Source organism: Salminus brasiliensis, chromosome 24, assembly GCF_030463535.1.
Source record: "Salminus brasiliensis chromosome 24, fSalBra1.hap2, whole genome shotgun sequence".
Classification (NCBI taxonomy): domain Eukaryota; kingdom Metazoa; phylum Chordata; class Actinopteri; order Characiformes; family Bryconidae; genus Salminus; species Salminus brasiliensis.
Genome location: NC_132901.1, coordinates 5,884,308 through 5,899,818, shown reverse-complemented (window position 1 = coordinate 5,899,818; position 15,511 = coordinate 5,884,308). Strand labels below are relative to the sequence as shown.

Genomic DNA, 15,511 nt, shown 5'->3' with positions numbered 1-15,511 from the left:
CTTTTAGTCTTTTTTAAAGTGACTTCTCTCAAAGTGTAAGTCCACGCTGACAGTCCTGAATATCCTGCTTTCAAATTTCTCTGTGTTGAAGCATTACTACACTCTTCTGAAGCCCTTTATAATGAAAATGATGTAGGTAAAGCGGAGAACGCAACATGTGCTGTGTTAGAGCGCCGCTTAGTGGTGACGTATATGAACTTCAGCTCAGCCAACCGAAAATACATAATGGAAGATTGCTAGAAAGATTTTTTGATCGTTATTGATGCCAGGAGGAAAAGATTGGACGCTTCACGATTTTGCGTGTCATCCTTGCGCAGGGGCCATGCTAATCTTCTCTGTATCGTTCCAATTTTAGTATATGTGCTGCCGTAGCAAGCACGAACTGGGAGCCCAAACGTCTGGCATATATACCTGGGCCAGTTGCTTTTTTTCTAGATCATGGTTAGTGCACACAATCCCACCTTCTTACCTCAAAAGGGCCCAAAACTGCATATAAAACCATTATGCGGTTATTTCCGAAATTCTAAGTAAATGGTATTAGTTTTAATGTCTTTCTTTAATAGTTTTAAGGTCTTTCTTTCATCTCTTGAATACGACCTCTCAAGGTGTATTCTGGGAGATATGCAGTTTGTGGACCCTCGACACCTCAACAAGGGGTGAGTTTCTCAAAAGCTTCATAAGGATAAATACTTCCTTTCTAGTTCTTGAATCTTCCCTAATTTTCCGGAATTTCCCAAAACCCCCTAAAGGAGTATGTGAAGCCACTCACAAATGAACGTGTAACTGTTCTTTAGCTGGGTTCTTTGGCTTGTTATTATTATTATCATTATTATATGGACGTCTGAACCTTGGTTACATTGCGTGGCTTAACTTCCAATACAAGTTAATCATATTAGAAATTCAAGATTTTGTTCAGACAAGTAACATACAACTCAATTAAATTGTATTTCCATTATACTAATACAGCTTTATACATTAAAACGAAACACAGATGGGCTAAGATTTTGGTGCAGAATAGGTAGGACATACAATATTGCAATGACTTGTGTTTTACAATATCTGTGGTTAGAAGTATATATGAATTTTTAGTCATTTCAAACTCGCTAAGGTTATTCCAGAGTAAATAGCAAAGCACTTTTTCAAGTTGCCCTTGGATAAGAGCGTCTACTAAATGTGGTAAATGTAAATGCACCGAAAGGAAGAGTAAAACAGGGAGTACAGGAGCGTATGCTAACGCAGATCAGTCTGGTTTTGTAAACAGCATCTCGTCCGTAAACAGAGTGTAAAGAGCATGAATAAGTAGCAGCCAACGATCAGGTAGGGAGAACAGTACGGTACGAAAGATTCGAACAACAACCAGGTGAAAAAAAAGAAAAATGTAGCTTTAATTTTATAATAAATCGTTTTGCTCACAACATTTAACTGCGCGTCAGTTCGCAGCAATCGCCCAGAGTTCCTAAAAACATTGTTTTTGTAACTTCTGCAGCCGTCACCGATATTTGCGTTTAAACGTCTTCGCAGCACCCTCGGTCGGCCTAGTTTTGTCAGACCTGCCGCTGTAGCGCGATACTGGTTATTATAGCGATGGAGTGTTCTTTCACCTTTTAGTCTTTTTAAAGTGACTTCTCTCAAAGTGTAAGTCCACGCTTACAGTCCTGAATATCCTGCTTTCAAATTTCTCTGTGTTGAAGCATTACTACACTCTTCTGAAGCCCTTTATAATGAAAAATGATGTAGGTAAAGCCGAGCACGCAACATGTGCTGTGTTAGAGCGCCGCTTAGTGGTGACATATATGAACTTCAGCTCAGCCAACCGAAAATACATAATGGAAGATTTCTAGAAAGATTTTTTGATCGTTATTGATGCCAGGAGGAAAAGATTGGACGCTTCACGATTTTGCGTGTCATCCTTGCGCAGGGGCCATGCTAATCTTCTCTGTATCGTTCCAATTTTAGTATATGTGCTGCCGTAGCAAGCACGAACTGGGAGCCCAAACGTCTGGCATATATACCTGGGCCAGTTGCTTTTTTTCTAGATCATGGTTAGTGCACACAATCCCACCTTCTTACCTCAAAAGGGCCCAAAACTGCATATAAAACCATTATGCGGTTATTTCCGAAATTCTAAGTAAATGGTATTAGTTTTAATGTCTTTCTTTAATAGTTTTAAGGTCTTTCTTTCATCTCTTGAATACGACCTCTCAAGGTGTATTCTGGGAGATATGCAGTTTGTGGACCCTCGACACCTCAACAAGGGGTGAGTTTCTCAAAAGCTTCATAAGGATAAATACTTCCTTGCTAGTTCTTGAATCTCCCCTAATTTTCCAAAATTTCCCAAAACCCCCTAAAGGAGTATGTGAAGCCACTCACAAATCAACGTGTAACTGTTCTTTAGCTGGGTTCTTTGGCTTGTTATTATTATTATCATTATTATATGGACGTCTGAACCTTGGTTACATTGCGTGGCTTAACTTCCAATACAAGTTAATCATATTAGAAATTCAAGATTTTGTTCAGACAAGTAACATACAACTCAATTAAATTGTATTTCCATTATACTAATACAGCTTTATACATTAAAACGAAACACAGATGGGCTAAGGTTTTGGTGCAGAATAGGTAGGACATACAATATTGCAATGACTTGTGTTTTACAATATCTGTGGTTAGAAGTATATATGAATGTTTAGTCATTTCAAACTCGCTAAGGTTATTCCAGAGTAAATAGCAAAGCACTTTTTCAAGTTGCTTTGGATAAGAGCGTCTACTAAATGTGGTAAATGTAAATGCACCGAAAGGAAGAGTAAAAGCGGGAGTACAGGAGCGTATGCTAACGCAGATCAGTCTGGTTTTGTAAACAGCATCTCGTACGTAAACAGAGTGTAAAGAGCATGAATAAGTAGCAGCCAGCGATCAGGTAGGGAGAACAGTACGGTACGAAAGATTCGAACAACAACCAGGTGAAAAAAAAGAAAAATGTAGCTTTAATTTGATAATAAATCGTTTTGCTCGCAACATTTAACTGCGCGTCAGTTCGCAGCAATCGCCCAGAGTTCCTAAACACATTGTTTTTGTAACTTCTGCAGCCGCCACCGATATTTGCTTTTAACCGTCTTCGCAGCACCCTCGGTCGGTCTAGTGTTGTCAGACCTGCCGCTGTAGCGCGATACTAGTTATTATAGCGATGGAGTGTTCTTTCACCTTTTAGTCTTTTTAAAGTGACTTCTCTCAAAGTGTAAGTCCACGCTGACAGTCCTGAATATCCTGCTTTCAAATTTCTCTGTGTTGAAGCATTACTACACTCTTCTGAAGCCCTTTATAATGAAAATGATGTAGGTAAAGCGGAGCACGCAACATGTGCTGTGTTAGAGCGCCGCTTAGTGGTGACATATATGAACTTCAGCTCAGCCAACCGAAAATACATAATGGAAGATTGCTAGAAAGATTTTTTGATCGTTATTGATGCCAGGAGGAAAAGATTGGACGCTTCACGATTTTGCGTGTCATCCTTGCGCAGGGGCCATGCTAATCTTCTCTGTATCGTTCCAATTTTAGTATATGTGCTGCCGTAGCAAGCACCAACTGGGAGCCCAAACGTCTGGCATATATACCTGGGCCAGTTGCTTATTTTCTAGATCATGGTTAGTGCACACAATCCCACCATTCTTACCTCAAAAGGGCCCAAAACTGCATATAAAACCATTATGCAGTTATTTCCGAAATTCTAAGTAAATGGTATTAGTTTTAATGTTTTTCTTTAATAGTTTTAAGGTCTTTCTTTCATCTCTTGAATACGACCTCTCAAGGTGTATTCTGGGAGATATGCAGTTTGTGGACCCTCGACACCTCAACAAGGGGTGAGTTTCTCAAAAGCTTCATAAGGATAAATACTTCCTTTCTAGTTCTTGAATCTTCCCTAATTTTCAAGAATTTCCCAAAACCCCCTAAAGGAGTATGTGAAGCCACTCACAAATGAACGTGTAACTGTGCTTTAGCTGGGTTCTTTGGCTTGTTATTATTATTATCATTATTATATGGACGTCTGAACCTTGGTTATATTGCGTGGCTTAACTTCCAATATAAGGTAATCATATTAGAAATTCAAGATTTTGTTCAGACAAGTAACATACAACTCAATTAAATTTTATTTCCATTATACTAATACAGCTTTGTACATTAAAACGAAAAACAGATGGGCTAAGGTTTTGGTGCAGAATAGGTAGGACATACAATATTGCAATGACTTGTGTTTTACAATATCTGTGGTTAGAAGTATATAAGAATTTTTAGTCATTTCAAACTCGCTACGGTTATTCCAGGGTAAATAGCAAAGCACGTTTCCAAGTTGCCCTTGGATAAGAGCGTCTACTAAATGTGGTAAATGTAAATGCACCGATAGGAAGAGTAAAACAGGGAGTACAGGAGCGTATGCTAACGCAGATCAGTCTGATTTTGTAAACAGCATCTCGTACGTAAACAGCGTGTAAATAGCATGAATAAGTAGCAGCCAGCGATCAGGAAGGGAGAACAGTACGGTACGAAAGATTCGAACGACAACCAGGTGAAAAAAAAAGAAAATTGTAGCTTTAATTTTATAATAAATCGTTTTGCTCACAACATTTAACTGCGCGTCAGTTCGCAGCAATCGCCCAGAGTTCCTAAAAACATTGTTTTTGTAACTTCTGCAGCCGTCACCGATATTTGCTTTTAACCGTCTTCGCAGCACCCTCGGTCGGCCTAGTTTTGTCAGACCTGCCGCTGTAGCGCGATACTGGTTATTATAGCGATGGAGTGTTCTTTCACCTTTTAGTCTTTTTAAAGTGACTTCTCTCAAAGTGTAAGTCCACGCTGACAGTCCTGAATATCCTGCTTTCAAATTTCTCTGTGTTGAAGCATTACTACACTCTTCTGAAGCCCTTTATAATGAAAATGATGTAGGTAAAGCGGAGCACGCAACATGTGCTGTGTTAGAGCGCCGCTTAGTGGTGACATATATGAACTTCAGATCAGCCAACCGAAAATACATAATGGAAGATTGCTAGAAAGATTTTTTGATCGTTATTGATGCCAGGAGGAAAAGATTGGACGCTTCACGATTTTGCGTGTCATCCTTGCGCAGGGGCCATGCTAATCTTCTCTGTATCGTTCCAATTTTAGTATATGTGCTGCCGTAGCAAGCACCAACTGGGAGCCCAAACGTCTGGCATATATACCTGGGCCAGTTGCTTATTTTCTAGATCATGGTTAGTGCACACAATCCCACCATTCTTACCTCAAAAGGGCCCAAAACTGCATATAAAACCATTATGCAGTTATTTCCGAAATTCTAAGTAAATGGTATTAGTTTTAATGTTTTTCTTTAATAGTTTTAAGGTCTTTCTTTCATCTCTTGAATACGACCTCTCAAGGTGTATTCTGGGAGATATGCAGTTTGTGGACCCTCGACACCTCAACAAGGGGTGAGTTTCTCAAAAGCTTCATAAGGATAAATACTTCCTTTCTAGTTCTTGAATCTTCCCTAATTTTCAAGAATTTCCCAAAACCCCCTAAAGGAGTATGTGAAGCCACTCACAAATGAACGTGTAACTGTGCTTTAGCTGGGTACTTTGGCTTGTTATTATTATTATCATTATTATATGGACGTCTGAACCTTGGTTATATTGCGTGGCTTAACTTCCAATATAAGGTAATCATATTAGAAATTCAAGATTTTGTTCAGACAAGTAACATACAACTCAATTAAATTTTATTTCCATTATACTAATACAGCTTTGTACATTAAAACGAAAAACAGATGGGCTAAGGTTTTGGTGCAGAATAGGTAGGACATACAATATTGCAATGACTTGTGTTTTACAATATCTGTGGTTAGAAGTATATAAGAATTTTTAGTCATTTCAAACTCGCTACGGTTATTCCAGGGTAAATAGCAAAGCACGTTTCCAAGTTGCCCTTGGATAAGAGCGTCTACTAAATGTGGTAAATGTAAATGCACCGATAGGAAGAGTAAAACAGGGAGTACAGGAGCGTATGCTAACGCAGATCAGTCTGATTTTGTAAACAGCATCTCGTACGTAAACAGCGTGTAAATAGCATGAATAAGTAGCAGCCAGCGATCAGGAAGGGAGAACAGTACGGTACGAAAGATTCGAACAACAACCAGGTGAAAAAAAAAGAAAATTGTAGCTTTAATTTTATAATAAATCGTTTTGCTCACAACATTTAACTGCGCGTCAGTTCGCAGCAATCGCCCAGAGTTCCTAAAAACATTGTTTTTGTAACTTCTGCAGCCGTCACCGATATTTGCTTTTAACCGTCTTCGCAGCACCCTCGGTCGGCCTAGTTTTGTCAGACCTGCCGCTGTAGCGCGATACTGGTTATTATAGCGATGGAGTGTTCTTTCACCTTTTAGTCTTTTTAAAGTGACTTCTCTCAAAGTGTAAGTCCACGCTGACAGTCCTGAATATCCTGCTTTCAAATTTCTCTGTGTTGAAGCATTACTACACTCTTCTGAAGCCCTTTATAATGAAAATGATGTAGGTAAAGCGGAGCACGCAACATGTGCTGTGTTAGAGCGCCGCTTAGTGGTGACATATATGAACTTCAGATCAGCCAACCGAAAATACATAATGGAAGATTGCTAGAAAGATTTTTTGATCGTTATTGATGCCAGGAGGAAAAGATTGGACGCTTCACGATTTTGCGTGTCATCCTTGCGCAGGGGCCATGCTAATCTTCTCTGTATCGTTCCAATTTTAGTATATGTGCTGCCGTAGCAAGCACCAACTGGGAGCCCAAACGTCTGGCATATATACCTGGGCCAGTTGCTTATTTTCTAGATCATGGTTAGTGCACACAATCCCACCATTCTTACCTCAAAAGGGCCCAAAACTGCATATAAAACCATTATGCAGTTATTTCCGAAATTCTAAGTAAATGGTATTAGTTTTAATGTTTTTCTTTAATAGTTTTAAGGTCTTTCTTTCATCTCTTGAATACGACCTCTCAAGGTGTATTCTGGGAGATATGCAGTTTGTGGACCCTCGACACCTCAACAAGGGGTGAGTTTCTCAAAAGCTTCATAAGGATAAATACTTCCTTTCTAGTTCTTGAATCTTCCCTAATTTTCAAGAATTTCCCAAAACCCCCTAAAGGAGTATGTGAAGCCACTCACAAATGAACGTGTAACTGTGCTTTAGCTGGGTTCTTTGGCTTGTTATTATTATTATCATTATTATATGGACGTCTGAACCTTGGTTATATTGCGTGGCTTAACTTCCAATATAAGGTAATCATATTAGAAATTCAAGATTTTGTTCAGACAAGTAACATACAACTCAATTAAATTTTATTTCCATTATACTAATACAGCTTTATACATTAAAACGAAACACAGATGGGCTAAGGTTTTGGTGCAGAATAGATAGAACATACAATATTGCAATGACTTGTGTTTTACAATATCTGTGGTTAGAAGTATATAAGAATTTTTAGTCATTTCAAACTCGCTACGGTTATTCCAGGGTAAATAGCAAAGCACGTTTCCAAGTTGCCCTTGGATAAGAGCGTCTACTAAATGTGGTAAATGTAAATGCACCGATAGGAAGAGTAAAACAGGGAGTACAGGAGCTTATGCTAACGCAGATCAGTCTGATTTTGTAAACAGCATCTCGTACGTAAACAGCGTGTAAATAGCATGAATAAGTAGCAGCCAGCGATCAGGTAGGGAGAACAGTACGGTACGAAAGATTCGAACAACAACCAGGTGAAAAAAAAAGAAAATTGTAGCTTTAATTTTATAATAAATCGTTTTGCTCACAACATTTAACTGCGCGTCAGTTCGCAGCAATCGCCCAGAGTTCCTAAAAACATTGTTTTTGTAACTTCTGCAGCCGTCACCGATATATGCTTTTAACCGTCTTCGCAGCACCCTCGGTCGGCCTAGTGTTGTCAGACCTGCCGCTGTAGCGCGATACTGGTTATTATAGCGATGGAGTGTTCTTTCACCTTTTAGTCTTTTTAAAGTGACTTCTCTCAAAGTGTAAGTCCACGCTGACAGTCCTGAATATCCTGCTTTCAAATTTCTCTATGTTGAAGCATTACTACACTCTTCTGAAGCCCTTTATAATGAAAAATGATGTAGGTAAAGCGGAGCACGCAACATGTACTATGTTAGAGCGCCGCTTAGTGGTGACGTATATGAACTTCAGCTTAGCCAACCGTAAATACATAATGGAAGATTGCTAGAAAGATTTTTTGATCGTTATTGATGCCAGGAGGAAAAGATTGGACGCTTCACGATTTTGCGTGTCATCCTTGCGCAGGGGCCATGCTAATCTTCTCTGTATCGTTCCAATTTTAGTATATGTGCTACCGTAGCAAGCACGAACTGGGAGCCCAAACGTCTGGCATATATACCTGGGCCAGTTGCTTTTTTTCTAGATCATGGTTAGTGCACACAATCCCACCTTCTTACCTCAAAAGGGCCCAAAACTGCATATAAAACCATTATGCGGTTATTTCCGAAATTCTAAGTAAATGGTATTAGTTTTAATGTCTTTCTTTAATAGTTTTAAGGTCTTTCTTTCATCTCTTGAATACGACCTCTCAAGGTGTATTCTGGGAGATATGCAGTTTGTGGACCCTCGACACCTCAACAAGGGGTGAGTTTCTCAAAAGCTTCATAAGGATAAATACTTCCTTGCTAGTTCTTGAATCTCCCCTAATTTTCCAAAATTTCCCAAAACCCCCTAAAGGAGTATGTGAAGCCACTTACAAATCAACGTGTAACTGTTCTTTAGCTGGGTTCTTTGGCTTGTTATTATTATTATCATTATTATATGGACGTCTGAACCTTGGTTACATTGCGTGGCTTAACTTCCAATACAAGTTAATCATATTAGAAATTCAAGATTTTGTTCAGACAAGTAACATACAACTCAATTAAATTGTATTTCCATTATACTAATACAGCTTTATACATTAAAACGAAACACAGATGGGCTAAGATTTTGGTGCAGAATAGGTAGGACATACAATATTGCAATGACTTGTGTTTTACAATATCTGTGGTTAGAAGTATATATGAATTTTTAGTCATTTCAAACTCGCTAAGGTTATTCCAGAGTAAATAGCAAAGCACTTTTTCAAGTTGCCCTTGGATAAGAGCGTCTACTAAATGTGGTAAATGTAAATGCACCGAAAGGAAGAGTAAAACAGGGAGTACAGGAGCGTATGCTAACGCAGATCAGTCTGGTTTTGTAAACAGCATCTCGTACGTAAACAGAGTGTAAAGAGCATGAATAAGTAGCAGCCAACGATCAGGTAGGGAGAACAGTACGGTACGAAAGATTCGAACAACAACCAGGTGAAAAAAAAGAAAAATGTAGCTTTAATTTGATAATAAATCGTTTTGCTCACAACATTTAACTGCGCGTCAGTTCTCAGCAATCGCCCAGAGTTCCTAAAAACATTGTTTTTGTAACTTCTGCAGCCGTCACCGATATTTGCGTTTAAACGTCTTCGCAGCACCCTCGGTCGGCCTAGTTTTGTCAGACCTGCCGCTGTAGCGCGATACTGGTTATTATAGCGATGGAGTGTTCTTTCACCTTTTAGTCTTTTTAAAGTGACTTCTCTCAAAGTGTAAGTCCACGCTGACAGTCCTGAATATCCTGCTTTCAAATTTCTCTGTGTTGAAGCATTACTACACTCTTCTGAAGCCCTTTATAATGAAAAATTATGTAGGTAAAGCCGAGCACGCAACATGTGCTGTGTTAGAGCGCCGCTTAGTGGTGACGTATATGAACTTCAGCTCAGCCAACCGAAAATACATAATGGAAGATTGCTAGAAAGATTTTTTGATCGTTATTGATGCCAGGAGGAAAAGATTGGACGCTTCACGATTTTGCGTGTCATCCTTGCGCAGGGGCCATGCTAATCTTCTCTGTATCGTTCCAATTTTAGTATATGTGCTGCCGTAGCAAGCACGAACTGGGAGCCCAAACGTCTGGCATATATACCTGGGCCAGTTGCTTTTTTTCTAGATCATGGTTAGTGCACACAATCCCACCTTCTTACCTCAAAAGGGCCCAAAACTGCATATAAAACCATTATGCGGTTATTTCCGAAATTCTAAGTAAATGGTATTAGTTTTAATGTCTTTCTTTAATAGTTTTAAGGTCTTTCTTTCATCTCTTGAATACGACCTCTCAAGGTGTATTCTGGGAGATATGCAGTTTGTGGACCCTCGACACCTCAACAAGGGGTGAGTTTCTCAAAAGCTTCATAAGGATAAATACTTCCTTGCTAGTTCTTGAATCTCCCCTAATTTTCCAAAATTTCCCAAAACCCCCTAAAGGAGTATGTGAAGCCACTCACAAATCAACGTGTAACTGTTCTTTAGCTGGGTTCTTTGGCTTGTTATTATTATTATCATTATTATATGGACGTCTGAACCTTGGTTACATTGCGTGGCTTAACTTCCAATACAAGTTAATCATATTAGAAATTCAAGATTTTGTTCAGACAAGTAACATACAACTCAATTAAATTGTATTTCCATTATACTAATACAGCTTTATACATTAAAACGAAACACAGATGGGCTAAGATTTTGGTGCAGAATAGGTAGGACATACAATATTGCAATGACTTGTGTTTTACAATATCTGTGGTTAGAAGTATATATGAATTTTTAGTCATTTCAAACTCGCTAAGGTTATTCCAGAGTAAATAGCAAAGCACTTTTTCAAGTTGCTTTGGATAAGAGCGTCTACTAAATGTGGTAAATGTAAATGCACCGAAAGGAAGAGTAAAAGCGGGAGTACAGGAGCGTATGCTAACGCAGATCAGTCTGGTTTTGTAAACAGCATCTCGTACGTAAACAGAGTGTAAAGAGCATGAATAAGTAGCAGCCAGCGATCAGGTAGGGAGAACAGTATGGTACGAAAGATTCGAACAACAACCAGGTGAAAAAAAAGAAAAATGTAGCTTTAATTTGATAATAAATCGTTTTGCTCGCAACATTTAACTGCGCGTCAGTTCGCAGCAATCGCCCAGAGTTCCTAAACACATTGTTTTTGTAACTTCTGCAGCCGCCACCGATATTTGCTTTTAACCGTCTTCGCAGCACCCTCGGTCGGTCTAGTGTTGTCAGACCTGCCGCTGTAGCGCGATACTAGTTATTATAGCGATGGAGTGTTCTTTCACCTTTTAGTCTTTTTAAAGTGACTTCTCTCAAAGTGTAAGTCCACGCTGACAGTCCTGAATATCCTGCTTTCAAATTTCTCTGTGTTGAAGCATTACTACCCTCTACTGAAGCCCTTTATAATGAAAATGATGTAGGTAAAGCGGAGAACACAACATGTGCTGTGTTAGAGCGCCGCTTGGTGGTGACGTATATGAACTTCAGCTCAGCCAACCGAAAATACATAATGGAAGATTGCTAGAAAGATTTTTTGATCGTTATTGATGCCAGGAGGAAAAGATTGGACGCTTCACGATTTTGCGTGTCATCCTTGCGCAGGGGCCATGCTAATCTTCTCTGTATCGTTCCAATTTTAGTATATGTGCTGCCGTAGCAAGCACGAACTGGGAGCCCAAACGTCTGGCATATATACCTGGGCCAGTTGCTTTTTTTCTAGATCATGGTTAGTGCACACAATCCCACCTTCTTACCTCAAAAGGGCCCAAAACTGCATATAAAACCATTATGCGGTTATTTCCGAAATTCTAAGTAAATGGTATTAGTTTTAATGTCTTTCTTTAATAGTTTTAAGGTCTTTCTTTCATCTCTTGAATACGACCTCTCAAGGTGTATTCTGGGAGATATGCAGTTTGTGGACCCTCGACACCTCAACAAGGGGTGAGTTTCTCAAAAGCTTCATAAGGATAAATACTTCCTTGCTAGTTCTTGAATCTCCCCTAATTTTCCAAAATTTCCCAAAACCCCCTAAAGGAGTATGTGAAGCCACTCACAAATCAACGTGTAACTGTTCTTTAGCTGGGTTCTTTGGCTTGTTATTATTATTATCATTATTAAATGGACGTCTGAACCTTGGTTACATTGCGTGGCTTTACTTCCAATACAAGTTAATCATATTAGAAATTCAAGATTTTGTTCAGACAAGTAACATACAACTCAATTAAATTGTATTTCCATTATACTAATACAGCTTTATACATTAAAACGAAACACAGATGGGCTAAGATTTTGGTGCAGAATAGGTAGGACATACAATATTGCAATGACTTGTGTTTTACAATATCTGTGGTTAGAAGTATATATGAATTTTTAGTCATTTCAAACTCGCTAAGGTTATTCCAGAGTAAATAGCAAAGCACTTTTTCAAGTTGCTTTGGATAAGAGCGTCTACTAAATGTGGTAAATGTAAATGCACCGAAAGGAAGAGTAAAAGCGGGAGTACAGGAGCGTATGCTAACGCAGATCAGTCTGGTTTTGTAAACAGCATCTCGTACGTAAACAGAGTGTAAAGAGCATGAATAAGTAGCAGCCAGCGATCAGGTAGGGAGAACAGTATGGTACGAAAGATTCGAACAACAACCAGGTGAAAAAAAAGAAAAATGTAGCTTTAATTTGATAATAAATCGTTTTGCTCGCAACATTTAACTGCGCGTCAGTTCGCAGCAATCGCCCAGAGTTCCTAAACACATTGTTTTTGTAACTTCTGCAGCCGCCACCGATATTTGCTTTTAACCGTCTTCGCAGCACCCTCGGTCGGTCTAGTGTTGTCAGACCTGCCGCTGTAGCGCGATACAAGTTATTATACCGATGGAGTGTTCTTTTACCTTTTAGTCTTTTTAAAGTGACTTCTCTCAAAGTGTAAGTCCACGCTGACAGTCCTGAATATCCTGCTTTCAAATTTCTCTGTGTTGAAGCATTACTACACTCTTCTGAAGCCCTTTATAATGAAAATGATGTAGGTAAAGCGCAGAACGCAACATGTGCTGTGTTAGAGCGCCGCTTAGTGGTGACGTATATGAACTTCAGCTCAGCCAACCGAAAATACATAATGGAAGATTGCTAGAAAGATTTTTTGATCGTTATTGATGCCAGGAGGAAAAGATTGGACGCTTCACGATTTTGCGTGTCATCCTTGGGCAGGGGCCATGCTAATCTTCTCTGTATCGTTCCAATTTTAGTATATGCGCTGCCGTAGCAAGCACGAACTGGGAGCCCAAACGTCTGGCATATATACCTGGGCCAGTTGCTTTTTTTCTAGATCATGGTTAGTGCACACAATCCCACCTTCTTACCTCAAAAGGGCCCAAAACTGCATATAAAACCATTATGCGGTTATTTCCGAAATTCTAAGTAAATGGTATTAGTTTTAATGTCTTTCTTTAATAGTTTTAAGGTCTTTCTTTCATCTCTTGAATACGACCTCTCAAGGTGTATTCTGGGAGATATGCAGTTTGTGGACCCTCGACACCTCAACAAGGGGTGAGTTTCTCAAAAGCTTCATAAGGATAAATACTTCCTTTCTAGTTCTTGAATCTTCCCTAATTTTCCGGAATTTCCCAAAACCCCCTAAAGGAGTATGTGAAGCCACTCACAAATCAACGTGTAACTGTTCTTTAGCTGGGTTCTTTGGCTTGTTATTATTATTATCATTATTATATGGACGTCTGAACCTTGGTTACATTGCGTGGCTTAACTTCCAATACAAGTTAATCATATTAGAAATTCAAGATTTTGTTCAGACAAGTAACATACAACTCAATTAAATTGTAGTTCCATTATACTAATACAGCTTTATACATTAAAACGAAACACAGATGGGCTAAGATTTTGGTGCAGAATAGGTAGGACATACAATATTTCAATGACTTGTGTTTTACAATATCTGTTGTTAGAAGTATATATATGAATGTTTAGTCATTTCAAACTCGCTAAGGTTATTCCAGAGTAAATAGCAAAGCACTTTTTCAAGTTGCCCTTGGATAAGAGCGTCTACTAAATGTGGTAAATGTAAATGCACCGAAAGGAAGAGTAAAACAGGGAGTACAGGAGCGTATGCTAACGCAGATCAGTCTGGTTTTGTAAACAGCATCTCGTACGTAAACAGAGTGTAAAGAGCATGAATAAGTAGCAGCCAACGATCAGGTAGGGAGAACAGTACGGTACGAAAGATTCGAACAACAACCAGGTGAAAAAAAAGAAAAATGTAGCTTTAATTTTATAATAAATCGTTTTGCTCACAACATTTAACTGCGCGTCAGTTCGCAGCAATCGCCCAGAGTTCCTAAAAACATTGTTTTTGTAACTTCTGCAGCCGTCACCGATATTTGCGTTTAAACGTCTTCGCAGCACCCTCGGTCGGCCTAGTTTTGTCAGACCTGCCGCTGTAGCGCGATACTGGTTATTATAGCGATGGAGTGTTCTTTCACCTTTTAGTCTTTTTAAAGTGACTTCTCTCAAAGTGTAAGTCCACGCTGACAGTCCTGAATATCCTGCTTTCAAATTTCTCTGTGTTGAAGCATTACTACACTCTTCTGAAGCCCTTTATAATGAAAAATGATGTAGGTAAAGCCGAGCACGCAACATGTGCTGTGTTAGAGCGCCGCTTAGTGGTGACATATATGAACTTCAGCTCAGCCAACCGAAAATACATAATGGAAGATTTCTAGAAAGATTTTTTGATCGTTATTGATGCCAGGAGGAAAAGATTGGACGCTTCACGATTTTGCGTGTCATCCTTGCGCAGGGGCCATGCTAATCTTCTCTGTATCGTTCCAATTTTAGTATATGTGCTGCCGTAGCAAGCACGAACTGGGAGCCCAAACGTCTGGCATATATACCTGGGCCAGTTGCTTTTTTTCTAGATCATGGTTAGTGCACACAATCCCACCTTCTTACCTCAAAAGGGCCCAAAACTGCATATAAAACCATTATGCGGTTATTTCCGAAATTCTAAGTAAATGGTATTAGTTTTAATGTCTTTCTTTAATAGTTTTAAGGTCTTTCTTTCATCTCTTGAATACGACCTCTCAAGGTGTATTCTGGGAGATATGCAGTTTGTGGACCCTCGACACCTCAACAAGGGGTGAGTTTCTCAAAAGCTTCATAAGGATAAATACTTCCTTTCTAGTTCTTGAATCTTCCCTAATTTTCCGGAATTTCCCAAAACCCCCTAAAGGAGTATGTGAAGCCACTCACAAATCAACGTGTAACTGTTCTTTAGCTGGGTTCTTTGGCTTGTTATTATTATTATCATTATTATATGGACGTCTGAACCTTGGTTACATTGCGTGGCTTAACTTCCAATACAAGTTAATCATATTAGAAATTCAAGATTTTGTTCAGACAAGTAACATACAACTCAATTAAATTGTAGTTCCATTATACTAATACAGCTTTATACATTAAAACGAAACACAGATGGGCTAAGATTTTGGTGCAGAATAGGTAGGACATACAATATTTCAATGACTTGTGTTTTACAATATCTGTTGTTAGAAGTATATATATGAATGTTTAGTCATTTCAAAC

General features: G+C 39.0%; 10 non-coding genes across 10 annotated transcripts; all 10 read right to left on the bottom strand.

Annotated features, from left to right (window-relative positions):
* Nucleotides 1-272: 272 nt before the first annotated feature.
* Nucleotides 273-379, bottom strand: LOC140547303 (U6 spliceosomal RNA). The gene has a single exon (XR_011978479.1). It is a non-coding gene; the product is annotated as a U6 spliceosomal RNA (small nuclear RNA).
* A 1,494-nt stretch (nucleotides 380-1,873) lies between these two features.
* Nucleotides 1,874-1,980, bottom strand: LOC140547302 (U6 spliceosomal RNA). Its single transcript, XR_011978478.1, has one exon. It is a non-coding gene; the product is annotated as a U6 spliceosomal RNA (small nuclear RNA).
* Nucleotides 1,981-3,472: 1,492 nt separating this feature from the next.
* Nucleotides 3,473-3,579, bottom strand: LOC140547301 (U6 spliceosomal RNA). The gene has a single exon (XR_011978477.1). It is a non-coding gene; the product is annotated as a U6 spliceosomal RNA (small nuclear RNA).
* Nucleotides 3,580-5,074: 1,495 nt separating this feature from the next.
* On the bottom strand, nucleotides 5,075-5,181 carry LOC140547300 (U6 spliceosomal RNA). Its single transcript, XR_011978476.1, has one exon. It is a non-coding gene; the product is annotated as a U6 spliceosomal RNA (small nuclear RNA).
* A 1,495-nt stretch (nucleotides 5,182-6,676) lies between these two features.
* On the bottom strand, nucleotides 6,677-6,783 carry LOC140547299 (U6 spliceosomal RNA). Its single transcript, XR_011978475.1, has one exon. It is a non-coding gene; the product is annotated as a U6 spliceosomal RNA (small nuclear RNA).
* Nucleotides 6,784-8,279: 1,496 nt separating this feature from the next.
* Nucleotides 8,280-8,386, bottom strand: LOC140547245 (U6 spliceosomal RNA). The gene has a single exon (XR_011978425.1). It is a non-coding gene; the product is annotated as a U6 spliceosomal RNA (small nuclear RNA).
* Nucleotides 8,387-9,880: 1,494 nt separating this feature from the next.
* On the bottom strand, nucleotides 9,881-9,987 carry LOC140547298 (U6 spliceosomal RNA). Its single transcript, XR_011978474.1, has one exon. It is a non-coding gene; the product is annotated as a U6 spliceosomal RNA (small nuclear RNA).
* Nucleotides 9,988-11,479: 1,492 nt separating this feature from the next.
* On the bottom strand, nucleotides 11,480-11,586 carry LOC140547297 (U6 spliceosomal RNA). Its single transcript, XR_011978473.1, has one exon. It is a non-coding gene; the product is annotated as a U6 spliceosomal RNA (small nuclear RNA).
* Nucleotides 11,587-13,078: 1,492 nt separating this feature from the next.
* LOC140547273 (U6 spliceosomal RNA) lies at nucleotides 13,079-13,185 on the bottom strand. Its single transcript, XR_011978452.1, has one exon. It is a non-coding gene; the product is annotated as a U6 spliceosomal RNA (small nuclear RNA).
* A 1,496-nt stretch (nucleotides 13,186-14,681) lies between these two features.
* Nucleotides 14,682-14,788, bottom strand: LOC140547296 (U6 spliceosomal RNA). Its single transcript, XR_011978472.1, has one exon. It is a non-coding gene; the product is annotated as a U6 spliceosomal RNA (small nuclear RNA).
* Between the last annotated feature and the right edge of the window lie 723 nt (nucleotides 14,789-15,511).